At 40.0% G+C, this 20,742-nt stretch overlaps 1 long non-coding RNA gene across 1 annotated transcript in view; it reads left to right on the plus strand.

Moving 5' to 3' along the window:
- LOC137048909 (uncharacterized) overlaps nucleotides 1–20,742 on the plus strand; it is a 107,361-nt gene that overhangs the window by 74,784 nt on the left and 11,835 nt on the right. Inside the window, exon 7 of the long non-coding RNA XR_010899526.1 lies at nucleotides 9,468–9,598. This is a non-coding gene — a long non-coding RNA (uncharacterized lncRNA). The remainder of the gene's footprint in view (nucleotides 1–9,467; nucleotides 9,599–20,742) is intronic.

A 20,742-nucleotide genomic window follows, 5' to 3' on the forward strand; every position in this document is an offset into this window, starting at 1 on the left:
CTCCTTTTTTTTCCAGAGTGCCTGATTGTAAGCATGTTCCAACAGTGGCTGTAATTGTTTTCCCCTTGGTATCCACCCGAGATGAGCATTTTGCTTAGCGGCTTGTATCCGGCCCTGACAAGCCTCGTTTTGATTATGGTATCCAATGATTTGGCAAACCCTAAAAACTGTGTCGCTAATTAGGTAGCGTTTGAGTGGAATAGATGACTGCGAGGTCCTCTCAATGTCATTCCTGCCTCTCCGAAGCCCGGCAATAAATTTGAAGTTTGAACGGAAGGGGAGCAATGGGGCCAGTGAATATGAAGATGGAAGTCCCTGGACGATTCGTTTTTGTGCTCACTGGGATGTGAGCGCTGTCATGTGCACTCACACATCGGCATTAACCTTTTCTTGCCTTGCCCCTCTCATCCCTACAAAACATATTCCTCCCCCTTATCTCCTGTCCTATTCTGTCCTGTTTGTTTTTCCCAGATGTATGTTTCGGCGAGTACGTTCGTGCATTTATTTGCCTTGGATGTGTGCACACTCTCATTCCATCGCGCTTATTCCAGTCAGCTCTTGGGATGTCAAGGGACCAAAATCCTAATGAAGGCTTGATCAGAGACCCTCTCTATGTCCCTCTGTCCTGGCACCTAAAAAGCCTGTCTAGCGTGAAATAAGATATACCAACTATGGCTCTTTTGTTTCCCATTTTGAAGAGTTAGCCTTTATCATTAGCACAGTCACTCACAGCTGTAAGAGCACAAAGTTAGATACAAAGGGGCTCTGTATTGTAAGGTTGGAACATCGCTACTCAATTTAGTGACATTCGCACCAGAGACGAAATATTCTTCCAGAATCGAATCGATTTCTGTGGTCCTTAAAGAACAGATTTGAGTAGCGCTACAGAATTGCTTGAAGTTGTTTTTACTTTTCAGTAAAGGATTTTTTGAAAAACAATTTTTGAAAGAGGAACATTTTTGCATTGAGTACCTAAAGACTTGTGATGGTTATGACTTTTACAAATTTTCTTTGAAGGACTGGAATATTGTTTATCACGTCATTCTACAGGCACCATTTATACATTTACTGTAGGATTCTGCTAAAGTGCCCTCAGAATAGAATTTAGAATTTAATTTAAATTCCAGAATTTGTTAAAATTTAAATTAGTTTTCAGTTTAAATTCCAGAATTTGTTTAAATTTAAATTAGTTTTCAGTTTAAATTCCAGAATTTGTTTAAATTTAAACAAATGTAATGTTTTTAATGTATCTAGACAAACTTTGAATAAGGGCCTAGTTAATGAATAAATTAATTTTTTTAATAGTTATGCATTTCATTAGGTTTGTTTATATAAATATATTATTATTATTATTATTATTATTATTATTATTATTATTATTATTATTATTATTATTATTATTATTATATCAGTGCGGCTGGGAAAATACAAAATGCCAGAAACGGGAGGGAATTCTTCAAATTCAATTAAACAAAAATATAATGTTTAAACAAAGTAAGAAACATTTAAACATCTCCATCCTATTCCAAAGTTTTTACCCCCTTCTGGAGCATCAGGGAATGTTTTTTAATAGTTGTGTTTAATCCAAAATTACCCTTAGTATGAAAATATGAATCTGAAAATCACACAGTCTCTGCTGGAAAGGGTTCAAATATGCAAACGATACTGGAAAACTGAAGAATTTGCTGTACCTGGAGGATTTTTCTGAAAAACGGTGGGCAGGTTAACTGCTCAGGACAGACAAGAGACTCAAGAACAACAATCAAAAAAATAAAAATAAAAAAAACTGTTGTGTATCATCCATAACAAAACTAAAAGAGTATAAGGAAAATCAATGGTTCATAAACTTTTGAACGGGGTCATTGTGGACTATATGTAAACATATTTTATGTATTAAATCTTATTCAGGGACAGTACTAAATAAAAAATATATCCTTTTTTACCTAATTATTCACATAGATTCTGCAAGGGGTTCACAAACTTTCAAGCAGCACTGTATGAATATATTTTGTGGACGAGGGTGGAAGAACACTTAATGTCCCAGGATGCCTTACCTGTGTTGAATTTTCTTGAAATGCAGTTCTATTTCTTCTCATCCCAAATTCCAATTCAGCTTCTTTTGCTGTGTCATTTAACTGATAATGTACCTTTATGCTCTTAAATAATTATTTCTCTGCAGAGCCGATGTTTCGTTTAGTCAATGACAACGGGGGTGCATATTTCTTGTCTTTGTGAGTCCTGCAGCTGTAGCCGCGGGGAGCGAGTTACCCGTTATTCTGAGGGAACTTTGTGCGGGGAGGCCAGAGACACATTTATCTGTTTTTCAGATGGTGTTAAATCACAGAGACGCAGAAAAATGGAAGGTCACATCCTCTTGCGATGGGAGGCCTGAGACTCACCCCAGTCCAAATATTGACATGGGTATGCTAAACTCAAGGCAATAAAAATCATCAATGACTAGCTTTAACCGCCGGTGTTATTCCAACGCCATGTGTCCTTGAATTACCGCACAACACAGAGGCCGTTCTTTAGTTTTAAGTAACTCCGGTGTTCATTTGGGTTGGATCGTTTTCCCGGCCCGTCTTGTAGCACGTCGTCCGTGTGCATCTCTGGACAGTTAGTGTAATAAGAGCACCAAGTCTTGCAATATCAATAAAAACAGTAAGGTAATGTGGTAAAGGGGTCTGCGTTAAATCAGAAGGGGCTCCTTCCTCATTCAAGGTCGGATGAAGAATGAGCTATCGCTTGCGTGAGCCGCTGGTCAAACGGCTCAACGCCGGCCCTCTGTGTTTTTAAATATGCAGTGAGGATTGGAGACCTTCCAGCGCTCTCTGTGTAACCCTCTTTATGCAACAAGGGGTGAAATCTGAATTCTGTGTTGTGTTGAGAGGCCTTAAATGATCACCTGGGAGCAAATTTGACCTCATCTGTGACCTCAGAGGGAGAATGAGTGGGAGGGTTTGCTCCTATATGAGTGCCAATGAAGCCGAAGGTGCGTCGCGCACAATCGGAAGGACACCCGTGTCCGACGGGGCTCTAATGGGCTCACACCTGCCCACTGTAACTCAAAGGGAAGCGATTCTCATGCGGGATAACAGGGGCCTGTGTTTTCTGTCTGTTATTATCATTCTGGAAATGAATATCATGATTTTTTTATGACTCATTATTTTCCTGGCCCAGGAAGAGGGGCGATATTGATTGCAATGCAGAATTCATAAAGAGGCAGACTCCGGCTTTTGTTCCTCCACTCTTTCCCTAGTCATGAAGTGTCCAGTCAGTCTTCCAAAGGAGAGCACGGTGCAGTATATATATATTTTTTTACTCTGTTGTATCTCTGTTGTGTCAAGTGCTGTGGAAAGAATAGATCATTCCCCTTTCAAACTAGTACTTCCTAAGGAATTCATTTATCTTGGTAAGGCCTTGTGTGCAAAGTGACATGGAAACTGAGGCGCTTTTGTGGCGGGAGGATTAATGGGACAAACGGTGCAATAAAAACGTCCAGCACTCACAATCCCACTCAAACGCTGAACGTCTTATGTTCAGAACGTCCTGTGTGCAGCATAGAATGTGGTTCAGTTAAGGTGAAAATCTTAATTTTGCAGTTTCGCTGGGTTTAAATTGCAAATTTAGTCAAAGAACAAAAATATTGTTCATATTGTTAATACACAAATGCAGCTTTAGACAGTGTACGTGAACATACCCAAACTTGGTCAGCTTAATTATTTTCAAAAGTTTTCCTTAAATTTTATAGTCAAGAATCATTATATACTTTTTGATTTGATTAATTATCTTCTTGTAAACACTTCTAAGAAGTTAAATTTAATGACAATCATCAAAAAACAATTTGTGTAAGTAATATACTTAATTAGTCAAACTATATAATGTTTACGGTTGCTATGCAACATTAAAATTTAGCATATTAATGCAGAATTCAGGTTATGTGTAGTTCTGCGTATACTGTCTTCAGGCATGACTCATCCAGTCCAGATTTTAGAGTAGAGAAAATCCGATTTATAAAACATAAAATTCTCACCAAAGTTAAACAATGACCTTAAATGAAGCCCTACACATTTATGAAGGAGAAAATTGTGCTTTGAGCAGATGTAGTTAGCTGGTCGCCATTTAGCAGAATCTTTATATTTAAAGTGACTTACAGTGCGCTAATTGCATGGACAGTCCCAGCGGGTCGACCTGAGGTTAAGTGCCCTGCTCAGGGGCACAACGGTGATACAGCAAAGATTATGATCTCAGTAACTCGCGTTTCTACTTCAGGCTGAACTCGCAGTCCATGTTAGCAGCATAGATCTTTAACCAATCGGCTAACGCCACCCCAGAACAATAAACAAGACAATTAACAATTTACCACATGGAGAACAGCTCATATTTATTCATTAAAGACTGGATTATCACAGCGGTAGCCCAATAAACGTTGCACGCTGCGTTCGGCATCAGGGTAAACTGTGCATCGAACCTTTGTTTGAAAGCAAGCAGGGCTTATAATTTTTTTACGGAGGTGACATATACAAATAAAAGAACCAAAGCATGGAGAGTGACATTTTCTTTTTCCTTTTTTTTTTTTTTTAAGATCTCATGACAAATGGTAACCTGACACTACAGAATTACCGAAGTGTGTCTGAGAACTAATGAGAAAAATTTCCCAAGGGAATCTTTATCTATTGCTCCTTGGAGTGCACCTTGGGGACCTGCTCACCCGCTACTGTCTGTCACTCCACCCCCTAACACACACACACACACACACACACACACACACACGCCACAACTCGCACTTGACACCCTGCTTCCTTTACACTGTCGGGGAGTGAAGCCATTTCACTTTGCACCTTGCAATTAAAATCCGAGAGAGAGAGCGAGAAAGAGAGAGATACTCTTACTGTTGTATGAAGCGCACATACTTGCCACGTTCCCCACCCCTGAAATATGTGGCATACACATGTACGCAGAATGTGTCAAGATTTTGGAGTTGAGAGCAATGACAGGTATGGAATTAATTAACAAAAGAAATCACACAATTCCCCTTTAGCAGGAGCATTTTCTATCAGCTTTTTACATTACGCCTGTATGATTGCATGAGAGATGTGGTATTGCTGTGCTATTTACAGATGTCTCGTACAGTTTTAGCTTCTGCTTTGTTAAAGTAGGTGTTGGTGAAATTGTACAGCATTTCATTTCAAATGCACCATTGAAAAGAGGACTCTGGAGGTATCGTAGTACAGTGTTGTTGTCTTATAGTAAGTTAAAAAATGCAATGAAATAACCATTCCAACATAATTTTAAAAATTAAAAAAAGTAGATTCCACTGATTCGTGTGTGTGTGTGTGTGTGTGTGTGTGTGTGTGTGTGTGTGTGTGTGTGTGTGTGTGTGTGTGTGTGTGTGTGTGTGTGTGTGTGTGTGTGTGTGTGTGTGTGTGTGTGTGTGTGTGTGTGTGTGTGTGTGTGTGTGTTTCTTTCTTGTCATTTAGAACCTAAATAATCAGACTTGCAATCAGAAGTGACCCCCTTTTAAAACACGGCTTAAGTGTCAATCAGTGCCTTTTGGTTTCCAATTCATTTACAAAATTGTAATTGAGGTCTCAAACAGGATCCATAATTAAGGGAGAAATTAATGTAAGGTAGCAGAATTAAAATCACTGGAAATGTAAATAAATTAGTGTAACTGTTATTTTAACTAGAAAAGCTAAGTTCGCCAGTACAACATTTTGAATGTTGGCTCAACAAAGTCTTGAAAGTTTTGGAAAAAGTAAAAAAAAAAGAAAAAAGAAAGAAACGGATACAACTGGACTCTTTTCAGATGAGGTGTGTGTGTGTGTGTGTGTGTGTGTGTGTGTGTGTGTGTGTGTGTGTGTGTGTGTGTGTGTGTGTGTGTGTGTGTGTGTGTGTGTGTGTGTGTGTGTGTGTGTGTGTGTGTGTGTGTGTGTGTGTGTGTGTGTGTGTGTGTGTGTGTGTGTGTGTGTGTGTGTGAGTGAGCACAGTGTTGTAAGAGAGCATATCTAATCTGTGGTGTTACTACACTGACCTCTACAGGATGTGTGTGTGTCTCTGTGTGTGTGTGTCGGTATGTCTGTGTGTGTCCGTTGTGATGTGACCCTCTTACATTTTCTGGTAAATAAATTGAGGTCTTGGGCTGCAGAGGCGTGTGTAATAGCTTCTAGTGGTGTCCCGCAGTAATGTTTGAACACAGCACCACAAACAGACCCGGACAGTGGAAGCTGTAGTATAAAACATTAGAATGGCTGAGAACAAACAGACACACATGGCCAATGCCACTACTCACGGGTCAAAAGTCAGAGGCATGTAAACAAGACGCCTGATGAGTATTTCATAACCGTTCAATTTTTCATTGCGAAACATATTGGAATTTCATGCATTACATATGTGACCTCCTTCAGATATGATATTAAACATGAATTATGAGTGCCTCAAGCACTTAAAAAAAAAAAATCAAGAAAAAAATAAATAAATAAAAGCATTATTCTTGGGTCTGTCTATGTTAGGATGTGTGGAGACATTTGATTGCTATTAAATATAAAAGTGCCACTTGTCACACTGGGGCCTTTGAGTTCTTGAAATACCATCATACTCTTCATATTACCTGCATATACATTTCTCAGATCTATATATTTTTTTCTGCCATATACATGAACTGATCAATTAACTCTTTTAAACTCGAATTATGACATCTGGTGGCATCATTCGCATAAGGAGAATCTTCACAGATTTTACCCCCTCTCAACTCTCAAACCTGCACACACTACAAGATTTTAAAAAATGTACGTGCATCTCACATTACAAAATGATATTAAGATTATCACGGCAGGACGAGCACCTCACGTGATCTCTTGGGGAAGAAGCGGATGTAACGTTACACGTGAATGTAGCAGATCGTCATTTTTTACGGTCTATGCGTTCAACAGGTACAGTTTACATTTGCTAGCAGATTTCTACACTCACCTGGTATGTTCAGAACCAAAGTGATTTCTCCTCAGCTTTTCTCTATGCCCGCACGGTTGTGTCACGTTTTCGAAGACACGTTATTAAATAGATGTGTTGCAGTGCAACACCACGCCATTCCGCCATCTCCGCTGTTCAGCGGACCCGCACAGCAGCTTATTTCGCGGTCGCGATTTCAAAAGTGCTTTCAATCACTTCTCTCATTGGCTATTAAATCATAAATATCAAACACATATGATCGGGACTGCCCCGATTAGTGTGAGAGCAGATGCGATCTGTGAATGCCTCAATTATAATCTGCGCCGAACAACCGATCGAGGTCCTCGACGCGATTTTTTCCTCCGATTCTCGGGACGGGAAAGTCAGGCATAAATCTGCCTAAAACTCCTCTTGTCTGAGCTCAGCTTTAAATGGGTGGTTTTTTCACAACCAATCCTAGAAAAAAATCACGGAACCACCCCTTTAATTGACAAAAATTTTACGTACCAAAACTAAGACTAGTGTACTTAAAATCAGTTCTACAATATATATAGCTATTGATTATAAATGGTTAATTGTAGTGAAAGTATTTTATTTCTGTGTTTTTATACAGATGATAGTTTCAGTCCTAGACTGGTCCTGGTGGGGATGTTCGGTCATTCTTTCTGCTGAGCTGATACATCAGTACAGTGGTAGGTGGCAAATAGTGTTGTGTGTAACTTGTTACTAAGTAATTAGTTACTGTAATTTAATTACGTTTCCCTTGAAAAAGTAAAGGATTACTCTTATTTATTGTTTAATTGAGAGTTACTTAACAAGTAATTGAACTAAATACTGTATAGACTGTAGAACAATTATATATAATACAATAGTGGAATTAGAATTAAAAATTAAAGTCTAACTTTAAAATGCATGTTTTTATGTATACTTCTCATAATTTGTAATCCTTTGGTCGGTTAATAAGAATAACCAATATCGTTTTATATTATACATTTGGATGAATTCAAACAAATTGCCATTTCATGTCTATCCTTGAATCGCTTGACTCGAGGTTGATATAGGTTTTGCAAAGTAATAAGTAATTAAATACTTTTTGGAGAGAGTAATTTGTACAGTAATCCAATTACATTATTGAAGATGTAACTGGTAATTCATTACTTTTTTGGAGTAACTTGCCCAACACTGGTGGCAACAAGTTACTCTCTTTATGGGCGAGTTATTAAATCATAAAAATAAAAAAGACACTAGCTACATTTACGTGGAAACGTTTTGCTCCAATCTCAATGAATTTGCGTTTGTCACCAGCTTCTAATCAGAATAAATCGTCTTTATTAGGCTACGACGAACACATAAACCGTTATACCATGCCGCTTATATATTTATCAAACAGTAAAAATGCCATTTCCGCACCATGTGTGGATGAGAGTCCGAAAAACAAAGACTGATAGGACGTTGTTTTGTTCGACTTTACAGATGATGAGTGGAAAGAGCATTTCAGAATGAGAGGACACTCGTTTATGACATTTTAACCAACAGATGGAACAGCTCGGTCCTTTCTCAGTTTCGATTTTCAATCTGATCAACTGTATACATGTCCTGTCGGTCAGATAAAAAAAAAGAATAAACCACCGCTTACGATCCAATATACAATTTTAATCAGATCTGTCCAATTCATTCCGATTGACGTGGTTACATGTGACTTTTATGTTACGATTTTGATACTACTCCAGTTACAATCGGATTATTAGGGTCCATGTAAATGCAGCTACTGATTAATTTAGGAATGAAATAAGTGGCTGTCTATTAGCTGTGTCCCAATTCAGAGGCTGCAGCCTTCGAAGTCTACAAAGGTTGAATCAAGCATTGTTAAATGGGACAGTTTCATCTGCCGAAAATTGCTTTTGTCACCTAGCAACTGTGACAGCTGCTTTTGAATAGTGACAGTAACTCTGTACTGGATTTTTTGACATTATATTAAACTTTGTGATAAACAAAACAGGGTTCACACAGCCTTAAGTACACCTTGGTCCATTTATGTACTGCGACTCATTCATCCTTCGATTTGGGATGCAGCTTATATAATTTTAGTCATTGAATTGTTCACTCAACCGAATCGTTCAGTGTTGCTCAGAGATGCACAGCAGTATCTTAGCGAAAACAAAGTAACTTGAAATGTCATGTTTAAAAGTGGCTCAATATTAACTGCTTGTTTGGTGAACATTACATTCACAATAGTGTTATTAATATGAATATCAGCATTTATATAATTTCCTGCTGCCTGTCTGTTTTATTTTTTGTTATTTATGTAGCTGTGCAATAATCAGGGTATAATGAAAGTTATGTTTAAAAATAAATTGTGCCAGGGTCCTGATCTCCCTGTCATGATTTTATTTATTTGTAATAAGTTTATGTTTTCTTGCCTTTGCATTAAGAGACTGAATTAGTCGGATATATATGCATTGAAAAGGAGCATCAAATTAGATCTTCTTAATCATTTCAGTTGTTTTTCCCTTACACAGAAATGACATTGAAAGGGAATGAAATGGACGCTTTTGCTTGAGGCTCCTGCTTTTCAGATGTTTCACTCTTTCAGAGTTTCACAAAACATCTCAACATACTGTGCTCATATTTCCAAAGTCTGCAACCAAAGGTCAGTGATTTCAATATGAATATTTTCCATCAGCTTTGTTCAAAGATTTATAGTTTTATCCTTTTCCAGCACATCAACTATTGCCTGATTTTTTTTTTTTTTTTTTTTTGAGAAACACTGAAGTTGACATTTGAATGAAGACTTCTATGGAAGTATAACCTCTAAACAATATAATTGTCCTCTGGATAAAGCAGAACAGTCTAAACACAAAACTTTAAAAATTTTGTAATACACATTACTAATCAAATTCCACTAACAAAGAATATCTGTCTTCATCAAAAATGTTTTTTTCCCCCCTTTAAATCACCTGTGAACACCTTTTCATGACCTAATCAATTCTTGATGGATGCACTCCAGTCCCAGCTTCAATTTTTGTCATTGAATATGTTTAATTTGGAGATGTCAGATTATGGAAGTAAAATTTCATATTGACTTTAATAGTTTTTTTGACAATATGTGAACTCGAACTTTCCACTCCAGACGTTTCACATTTAATTATGTGTCTCTGCGCACCCTACTAAGGGTCTGGGATACACTTGTTTAGCTTCAAACGCCTGCAATCAATACGAATGTCATCAAAAATGTATGAGAACACTGTTTTCTGTTTATGGATTTATTTATTTATTTTTATATATTTAATCCTGACCATAAGCATCTCTATCTCTCATTCTCTCACCCTCTCGCGCCTCAGGGGGTTTATAGATTGAGGACGGCGATCTTTGAGATGATTGACAGCTGATTCGTTCGGTGATGATGAGGTGCACATGTCCAAGGAAAACAGACATGATGGAAAATTTGAACAGGGGCCGGTTTTAATTTGTGCTCAGAGTAATGATAAATGACGAGCAGGGGGCAATCAGGAGGCCACGCGCTTCTCCTAGTCACCTTCAAAGAGTGTGTTTGCTCAACAGAGGAATCACTGCGCATCCTAATTAACCCATCGACTGACAGGAGGATGACAATATCGCCATTGTCGCCGCTGCCTTCTGTTGTTGTGCTAAAACTTTGATTCAATTGCTTTGATTTTATTTCCAAACTTATGAAGCGTTGCACAGGTTTCCGAGCCCCTCTGTTGACAATAATGCAACTTCAATCATTTTCAACGAGGTGATTGTGTCGAGCAATGGATGTCTCAGCCTAATTTCAATTACGCCTTTGAAGAGAGTGGTGTGTTGTATCCTCTGGACCCAATTAAAGCTGTTTTTAACCTGTAAGAGAGACTTCAAGAATAACCAAAAAAAGCATATCTTCACACACAGGGCTATAAAAAATGCATCTACTGGTACTCACGGGTGTATCTGGCATCAAATTTGATTTTGGAGGAGTGTGCTTGTTTTTTTCCAGCTCTTTTTGCAGTTCCCCTATGGTCATTCACTTCAGTTCTTGATTGAATTGGATTAAGATTTGAAACGAAACCCAAAATGAGTCTTTCACTTCACAGTCTTGATTTAGTGACTGGCCCATCCCATTTTTTTAACATGTAGATTTAGTGATTACTTCTCCAGTTCACTTCTGGATCTTCAATCCCACCATCCGCCCCTCTCTCTCTCTCTGTTCTCCGTGAGCGGTAGGGTCGGCAAACCGAAGTCTCGCTCCACCTACTGTGGCCTGTGTTGTGTGTGTGTCTCATTACCTCTCTGCACATCTGCCAAAACACGCACGTCTGTAGGCCTCTCCTGCGTGTCAGCTGCGTTTACCATGGCTTTGAACACCTGGCCCTGCATGTTTTATTGATTGCTTTGTTGGTTGATGCTGGATTCCCCTACAATGTCCAGAGATGGGCTTATGTATTAGGAATGCAGCACGCAATAGGTCAGGCTGGATGAAAGGAGATCCGAGATGGGGCTTTTTTTATGTTACCCTGAAGAACTGGAGGCTGGATCCTTCATCAGATACCTACATTTATGAACTGTTTTCATGACTGACTGTGTTGGTATCGTTTTTTTATCAGGCGGTTTTTGTACTTTTTGTAGTCAACCACAAAGTATGATTCACCTCTACTGGGCATAGTGTAACAAAATATTATTTTCATTTCATTTCCGTTGTGTATTGTCAGAAAAAAAATTGAGATAAGCCTAGCATGTGCCACTAGATATGGTTGTTGTACCCCTAAGGGTACATGAAGTGTAGGATGCTTAGGAAGCTCTGGATTGTGACGCCACATAGTGACTTTTGTAATATTGTGGATACCATGCATTTTAATGTGTTGATGCAGGTTTAGCATTAAAAAAGTATCCAAAAATCCTTATTTACAGGATTAGTTTACTCAACAATTGTCATAAATGATTCACCCTTATGCTGGTCAAAACACATTTTACATTTTAATCTCTGGCACTCAAAATTAGAAGTTTAGCAGCATGTTCATGCTGCTCTTTCCATATAATGAAAATGCATTGTGAATGAGGGGCTGCTCTAAAAATGACTAAAAAGCATCATAAGAAATTGTCCACACTGTGATTTGTTCTCCATATTTCATGTCTTCTAATGCAATAGTTCCAAACCTTTTTCCCACCAATCTTTGTATACAATATTTTAGGACCCATGACCTTTCCAGTTGTTCGTTATTTACTTGATATTAGAATACCCATGAACCTTTATTAAATTAGATTTGTTTGTCCTATTTTACGTAATTTTAAGTCAAAAGGTGTTATGTGGGACAGACTTAAATTTCATTATTTACTGAAAATATTCTGTTTATAGCCATATTTGACATCATGATGCATTGTGCAATGTTTTTTGAATTTCGTACAAGGATTATAGACTACTTCTATTGTGCATTTTTGGAAATAGAATGCCTATGAGATGGAAAAGGGCAGCATCAACATTATGCTAAACATTTCCTTCTGTGTTCCAATGAAGATAGAAAGTCATGCGGGTTTGCAACAACACGATTTTGGGTTTCCTTTGTGATTCAGTATTAGTTGTGTGTTTGCGTTGTGCGCTGTTAATTACATCACTGATTCGCCCAAGAGAAAGCAAGGTGGCACACTGGCCAAAAACAGTCAGAAAATGTCACATTAATTAGAGGAAGAAAGAGAGCGGGAAAGAATGTATCAATGTGAAGTCATTAATTACATGCTTAGTTTAACCTCTTGACTTGGTTTCTATTTGTTCTAGAGGGGTAAGACAGAAACATGCAGATGTGTCAGGACCTGCATTAACGCTCCATATTTTAGAGCCTCCGCAAACTGCAAACAGTCGTCAGATGAAGGGACGCGGCGGCGCTTTGTTGTCAGACAGTGGTTCCATGTCGACTTTGTTACCGTGTGTTACCCTGTGGTACGGCTGTTTTGTTCATTTTCGAAATGCGTTGACATTTCTCATTGTTTCCCAGCTCTCTCAACATGACTTTTGTTTGCTTAAAGGCTTGTAATTGTTACGACAATGTTTAAGTAAGGGATCAGCACATAGCAGATGGTCGTAGTGAGTGTTGGCAATTATACGTGTTGGAATATAACAATGGCTACAATTTATTTGAATGAAAACTCTCACAGCGCCGCCTGCACATCAGATTTGAGGCCGTTCTGCTGAAATGAGCGTTACTTTTCAGTCCGAGATGAATAATCTCCCCTCATGTAGACTAAACACTAAATTAAAAAGCTTTTTGATCTATCTCTTTCGCTATAATAAGACGATGGTGGAAGTGCGCACCGGTGACTTTGAGAGATAAAAAGTGGTGGCGGTAGCCGAGGCTTGGGATAAGGGGAAATACATTTCTCGCATATGTAACGGGGCTTGATTAACAGCCTTCCCAAGCAAAAAGCTAATTATTTTATTGAGTCAGGAGACGGAATCTCACCCAGGGGATTTGGCATTAGCTTTCGAATAGAGAAGAACTGTGTCTTTTCCCCCGCCTCTTGGACGACCAGCAGTCTGACAGAGGGATGAGCCCCAGGTATGGGTGGTCTCAGCACATGTGTATCAATAAGGAGCTTACCGGCAGAACTGCAAAAAGGAGGGAGTACAATACCGGAGCAATTTGATTCTAAGCCCCTTAGGTCAATCCGTTGAACCCTTTTTTCCCCCACAAGAGCTTTTTTTTATCAGGACTCTTCCCATTTTTCGTAACTCAAGTTCTGAGTTGGCGAGAATAATGTTTGCTGTCTTTCAGCTAGTCCTTGATTCAGCTGTAGCACCGTTTTCGGGAAACGCAGCAATGTTTTCCCTCTGGACTGTGGTAAAAAAAAGAAGAAGAAAAAAAGTACCATACATTTACGTGCCTGAACAATCCATATCTAAAGTGGTGGCACGCCGACAACAAATCGCCCTCTGCGCGGGTCGGTGTCTCCAAATGCTAAGGTTAGAATTTAATTGTGACGCAAGGGGGAGAGCGTGTCGGTTATGGACAAAATAGCAATGTACATGTCACAGGACGTGTTGCGAATAGTTCACTTAATACCACTGTATACACAGCGGACAGAGAGCGGCCACCTTTGCTCCCCGCTCTGCAAATCCCTGAATAAGAATGTGACATAAATTCTGCACATATAAAATTAGTAAATGCCACTGTAGCCATAGTTAAATATCACACAATTCCCCAAGGAGGCCCCTTGCAAGTTACCTTGCCCTATTTTGCAATAAAAAAAGAAGAGTTGGGGGGAGAAAAAGAATGGATGACAAAAAGGAGAAAAGGGCGGGGGGTTACAGGCAAAGAAAAGGCGACGGTGAAGAAGTGGTGTTGGCTACAGCTGTGCATAGTTACGATGCAGAGAGAGAGAGAGAGAGAGAGAGAGAGAGAGAGAGAGAGGGTTACGGTCTAGGAATAGCCAGGATGGCTTTTACATTTAGCGAGACCTCCCCTCCTGCCGACTCATATTGAAACTATCAAATAAAACGCGGTATCGAGAAGCCTTTCTCATATGGCTCATTAGGGGTTAAGTGCAGTCTAATCTTTTCTCTAATAAAGTTACTTTGAAGTGAAGAAAGTGGGCGGTACGGGGGCCGTTGAACATTTTGTAAATGAGCTCAGCTGAAAGCTGTGTGTGTGTGTGGACTTCTAAATGCATTCTGTCACTTTGAACAGGTTTAGAAATATATTCTCGCATGCGTCTCCGTCCTCTCCGGTTAGGGTTTCCTCAGCTTCGCTTTGCATGATGGGAGATTTTCCTTTTCCGTTCCGTCGCCTGTTGCTGCGCTGGCGCGGTGCCATGTGCACGGGGGGAAGCCCCTCATTAATTTAGCCACAGATTGCTGTTAGCTCCTCGCGCTCTGGTGAGAGGTGTTTACAACTGTTTAGCGGCAAACTGTCACAGGCTGAAGCCTTAATGTAGTACAGAGTCGCACCGCCTGGACGGGGCTTGTTTGTTTTTTTGCGCATGTTGGCATTTTCTGTTAATAGGCAACGTTGGGCCGCCGCCAGCAGCACTGGCAGAACGCAACAGGTCCTGTGAATGCTTGCAGGGTGCCAAGCGCTGTATCTAACACATTGCAATATGGTTGTGATTTCCAATGTAAATGTTATTGTACTTCCATGTATGCGTGTATGAGAGTGTGTGCGTATACTCTCCACGGTGTGTTTTCTATCCATTTTTTTAATCCTCCATCTGCAATAGGACTGGAGGGGGGGTGAGATTCTTTCTTCGAACAGATCATGTTAAATTACCCAAAGCCATTTAGCGTCCAGCACAGAAATGGCATTTTTAACATATGGAACTCTTTATTTAATGTTTTCCTTGTTGATATACAGAATCTATAACAAATGGTAATGATTCGCAGCTGCTGAAGGGATGTCAGATGTTTGGTCGAGGCTGGAATGATGAAGAGGTGCCTCGTTCCTGCAATAATGCACATTTACTGCTGATTGGACACTTGGGTCAATTGACTCAATACTCATAGGGACAATAAAAGATAAATCGAGAACGATTTTCAAGATGTGTAGCCACATACTATAAATGTCAATCAGTATGCACTTTTTGTGTCTTTTTTTTTACTGTATTTACTAAGTCATTTTGCATGCAAACGTTCTTGAACTTGCATACTTTTGTGGACTTTTATCTCAAATATATTTCATATATTAACTTTCCCCATATGAAGTTGACTGTAAAATAAATGAGACAGCCTTGACAAGTGTAACAGAAATCAGACACGCGAGTACATATGCCGTTATACTATTTGACCTTCTTTGCATTTATGTATGTATAACCTGGAGAAATGTATGTTTCTTATTCACCACCTCTGTGATTGCCATGTTCACCCCAACTCCGGACCATCACAGGCCTAGTTAACACACCATGCCGTGTTTCAGCCTGTCATCAAATTGACTTGATGTAGCATAGCATGGCAGTGAGAATGTTGATTTTCTGAAACCTCAGGCCTTGATTATACCTAGCCGACTGTGACCAAAGCAAATCATAACAATAATCGCACATTCGGCGGCCTCCAGGGGGGCCCATATATGAATGTGCTGTCAGTAATGTAATAACGGATGTATGAAACTTTGTTTCTAAAAGCAGATCTGCTCTGATGGTTATGGACAGATGACTCAATCCCCACATTGGTACCAGTTCTCTAGGTAAGCTAGCATCTTGGTAAATGAGGCCAGACAGTTCTGATGACTCTGAATATTTAATATTTTAAATATCTGTTCACTGTGTTGTACCCTTGCCATATAGACTTCAATTGTAAGTGCACTACTGTACACGTTTTTCAAGTCTTGTCGAGTACTGAATCCTGAATATTCCTTTAAGAGAGGCATTTTAAAGGGGTGGTTGGATGCAATTTCCCTTTTTTAACTTTAGTTATTGTGTAATGTTGCTGCTTGAGCATAAACAGTATCTGCAAAGTTACAGCGCTGAAAGTTCAATGCAAACGGAGATATTGAGTTTTAAAGTTATGGCAGTTTATTGCCTACAAAAACGGCCGGTTCGGACTACAACGAGCTTCTTCCCGAGTTGGTGACATCATAAACTCTTGCTATTAAGATGAACACTGCCCCAGATGTGACTTCTGCCCGTACTGGTAAGGGGCGTGGCATTTCCGGCAACCTGTGCTTGGCACTTCAGCCAATAAGGGTGCTTTCACACCTGCCTCATTTAGTTCGGTTGAATCGTACTAGAGTTCTCTTCCCTCTTTGGTGCGGTTCATTTGGTCAGGTCTGAAAGCAGCAATCGCACTCGGGTGCGCACCAAAAGCGGACCAAACAAGCGTACCGAGACCTCCTTGAAGAGGTGGTCTCGGTACGCTTTCAAACGAACTCTGGAGCGGTTTGTTTGTGGTGAGAACGTGATCCGACCTCGAACACAACCAACTGCAAAAGAACTGATCATTTTTGGACTAAACCAGCTGCCGTAGTTAGCTGCGCTGACATTGTGTGCATGGCATTATTACCTGATAGATCGTTGGAAATATTTTCGGGAAGATGAGCATGTCAGTTAAGAATAATTAATGCACGCCTCCTGTTGAAGTGACGAGTGATGCGCGCTCGCCGTCTGCAGTGCATTAGAATGTTGTTTTCACATCGCATCCGCGCTTCATTATAGAAATGTATTGTTTGCATACTGTGGTAAATACACACAGTGTAGTAGATTATGGCCAGGGACAAAACTGGCCCGCGCAGTCGTCTCTCCATAGTGTTATTATAGTTTGCTGGCTTTGCCTCTTCTGTTGGAATTTTTCCACATGTTAATTCTGACCAATCGAAAAGCAGTTTAAGAAATACGCCTTGGCCAATGAGTGATGTGGATGTTGTCATGTGCCTGCGTTTTGATTCGTTTCAACTGGTTCAGACCAAAGCAATCAGTGTGGTGTGAAAAGGAACCAAAAAAGCTGAAAAATGGAACAATGTATAATTGTTTGCCCTTGGCTTGGACGAATGAAGCGAACTAGAGATGTGAAAGCACCCTAAAAATACATGAAACTACATGGTCATCTAACCAATCTAAGACCATTGCGTTTTTCAGAAGGATGGGTTTCATAGAAGCAGGAAGCAAATGAGCCGTTCAAAGGACAGTGGAGACAGCGGTGTGGAATAAAGGTCAAATATAAGAAAAATATGGCTTTTTAAAAAAATGGAAGTATTAAGACATGTTATACTGCAATCCATAAACACAACCAAGCTTATAAAAAAAACACAGAACCACCGCTTTAATGTCTAGGACCAAAGGAAGGAATCACGAGGTGAATTTAACTTGGAATTATCCTTCAAGCATTTTGAAAGTCAACATGAAATACTGCTTGCAACCCATTTTATTGTTATAATGTAATGGATTTCTGAGACCAGTAGAGCGTGTTAAGGAAGTAAATAGGGCCACTTTTAAATTCATGTTGACTTTAAGGCCTGTCGGAAGACTAGTGCAAAGCTTTTCAAAAAGCCACATACTTGAATCTAGTCAAGCTGTTGTTGTAACAGCAAATAAGTGATGCTAAAAAGCCCTGCTTGTAGAAAATACCCAGTTCATTACTGCATATCTATCTTCTGACATAACATGACACAGAAACGGTGCAAAGAGTCTCTCAGTCAAAAGTCATTTTGTTATTTGATTTGAATCACAGTCTTTGGCAAGAGCTTTTTGGTTTACGGTTTTGGCCCTTTGGAAACCCAGCATATACTGCCTTAGCTTTGAGAGGGAGGTTGATCGTTTTGCTGGATTTGGCCTCAGTCCTTTTGTAAAGCTGCAAGTTGTTTTTTGCGGCCTTTAGCCAAATAGCTTTATTGCATTTTTGAGTAACCAGCATTAAGCTCAAGGCTGTCAGTGACTATCCTGCTATTACCTGCACGTGTTTGTTTGACAGCCTCTATCGATAAAGATAATCTTTGATCAAACAGTGCGTATTGAACTACATGCAACTCCAAACCGATGCCTAGATAAACAACGAGCTCAATCACTGCGCTGTCAGAGGAGTGTCCTCCGCTAGCTTAACCATCCGGGCCAGTTTTCCTGACAGCTTCATAAGAGCTTTTTTCCTCTTCTAAGGCATCGTGGAATGATCCGTTCTGACAGCGCCGGAGAATAGCATGTTTGGAGTCTACAATGGGCTTGTCACGTCTTTGTGTATTCAGATATTTACATTGTGTTCATCTCATTTGGGCCTGTGGCACTGAATTCTCTTTCATATCGAGATAAATGTCAGAACACAATGGGGGTTTTTTTTCCAGCTTGTTGTGATAAATAAATATTTAGGCTCGGCTGTCACGCCTACGTTGTTTTTTTTTTCTCTCTCGCTTTTGTGCATATCTGTTTATCACCCTGCTGAGATAAGAAGCGACCGGGAAGATCATTTGAATAATACAACAAATTAGCAAACACAACAAGTGCTTTCTATCCTTTGGCAAGTGGTGGCAAATTAAATATCTATTATTTACAGTTACATCTTGTTGCCAGAAGAGAAACAGTTTGTTTACTAAACATGCAGATGCCGAGATGAAAGTGTCGCAGTTGCATAATTCATGCGCCACATGTTTGCGCGTGTAAGTCAGGCATCCTAAACTCTTCCCTGTGCATTAAAAATACACCACTGTAACGCAGCAAAGCTCCCAGTATTGTTATCATTTATTCAGTCATAGTGGCATTAATATTGCACGCGCGCCTCTGCCCTCCTGGTCTGTTTTTCCGAGTTACCGGGGCGCCGTTCGGGAAACCCGTCGCAGCAGTGGCGAGACCGTCCTGGGTTCTGCTCTCTACCGAAAATGAATCCTTATTATAATGACACCTAGATTAGCCCAGGTGAGACAGCCTGCCGCCCTTCGGGGCATCTCGGCACGTCGTTTAATCCAAATGCCAATTTGGCGTGGGTTTGTTTGGCGCGAGGAAGGGTTGCATGGAGAGGGGAAGGCGCTCCTCCCAGCTTGGTGCGTCTCTAATTGGAGTGCAGGGAGCGGGTGGAACTGCCTGGCGTCAGTCAGTGTTTAGGATGCCCGGGGGCAGCGCTCTCCTGTGGGTATCAAAGTGCTCTAATTAAATGCAGGGTTCATAGCATGGCCCTCTGCATTACGGGCTGAGAGAAAGCGAGAGCGGCCGGCTGCCTCCTTGCCTTTGACTAGCCTCTGCTAATTACCTATTGTCCAATTGACTTCCCATTCCACTTCCTACCAAACAATGAACCTCACGCTTGTCAGGCAGACCCCCATCTTGCTGTTTTTATTTTTTTTTCTTCTTCCTCCTCACCTTGTCTTAGCCTGGCCGGCCTAATTAATCTTATGGAGATCTCCCTCCTCCAGGTTCCTGCGCGCCTGGCCTCCTGTTTATAATTTGATTTGGAATGATAAAAGTATGTGTGGCTATAAAAGACGAGTGTCATTTTCCCGAGTGCTGGGACGTGCCGGGGCTATCAATCTTCCCAACGTGCCCGGCAAACTGATTTCCCAGAAAATTAACTTCAATTAATATCACAAATCCCCTCGGCGTGGCCGCAGAGGCAGGCGTCGCTTTGAAGGAGAACCTTCAAAGATTTCTCACAATGGTGTTTCGCTCGCATCCGCACATGCCCTTTTGTTTCCCATAGCATAGGAAATATTTGCTGCATCTACACAAATATTCCCACATCAACATGAAAAATTGATTACGCTCGCAGAGCGGAATGCTAAAACGGAGATTGTGTTAAAACAAGGCATTCAGGACGTTTTTCAAGCAACTAACAGGGATGTACTTTTGCTAGGATTTGTTCATTTACTGGTCAAAATGGATTTTTTTCAGCGTAGCCCTTCAGTGGAGGAGTTTAAACCAGCAACAAGCCTCGATCTTCATTTTTATCCAATGCAACTTTTACATTTTTTATTTAAAACATAAATTTCTTTGAATGCGTTTCCTGACCTGTGCACATACCGCCACTGATTGAGCTACAGGAACATTAAAACATGCTGAAGCGATGTTTGTGTGCAAAAACACGGTCGCGCTATTTTACATATGCATCTGCTTACGTATGATATCGCTTGTTTATTCTTCTTTACCTGTGTTTTGATCAGGAGATTATGTACTCTTTCAGAAGATGTTATAGCCGTATATCAGTAAAAACACAAAAAGCCGGAAATATTTTCACTGTTTAAATATTGGCCATAATAATCAACAATATGACCTAGTATGCTGATGAAATAAATTCAAAAGTGCTTCAGGAAGATGATGTATGTATGTAGCTTCAGTTATATGTATGTATGTATCTATTTATAGTTTTTTCACAGTATACATACATACAAGGAAACTGGTCTGCAG

Source organism: Pseudorasbora parva, chromosome 20 (assembly GCF_024679245.1).
Source record: "Pseudorasbora parva isolate DD20220531a chromosome 20, ASM2467924v1, whole genome shotgun sequence".
In the NCBI taxonomy this organism is placed as follows: Eukaryota; Metazoa; Chordata; class Actinopteri; order Cypriniformes; family Gobionidae; genus Pseudorasbora; species Pseudorasbora parva.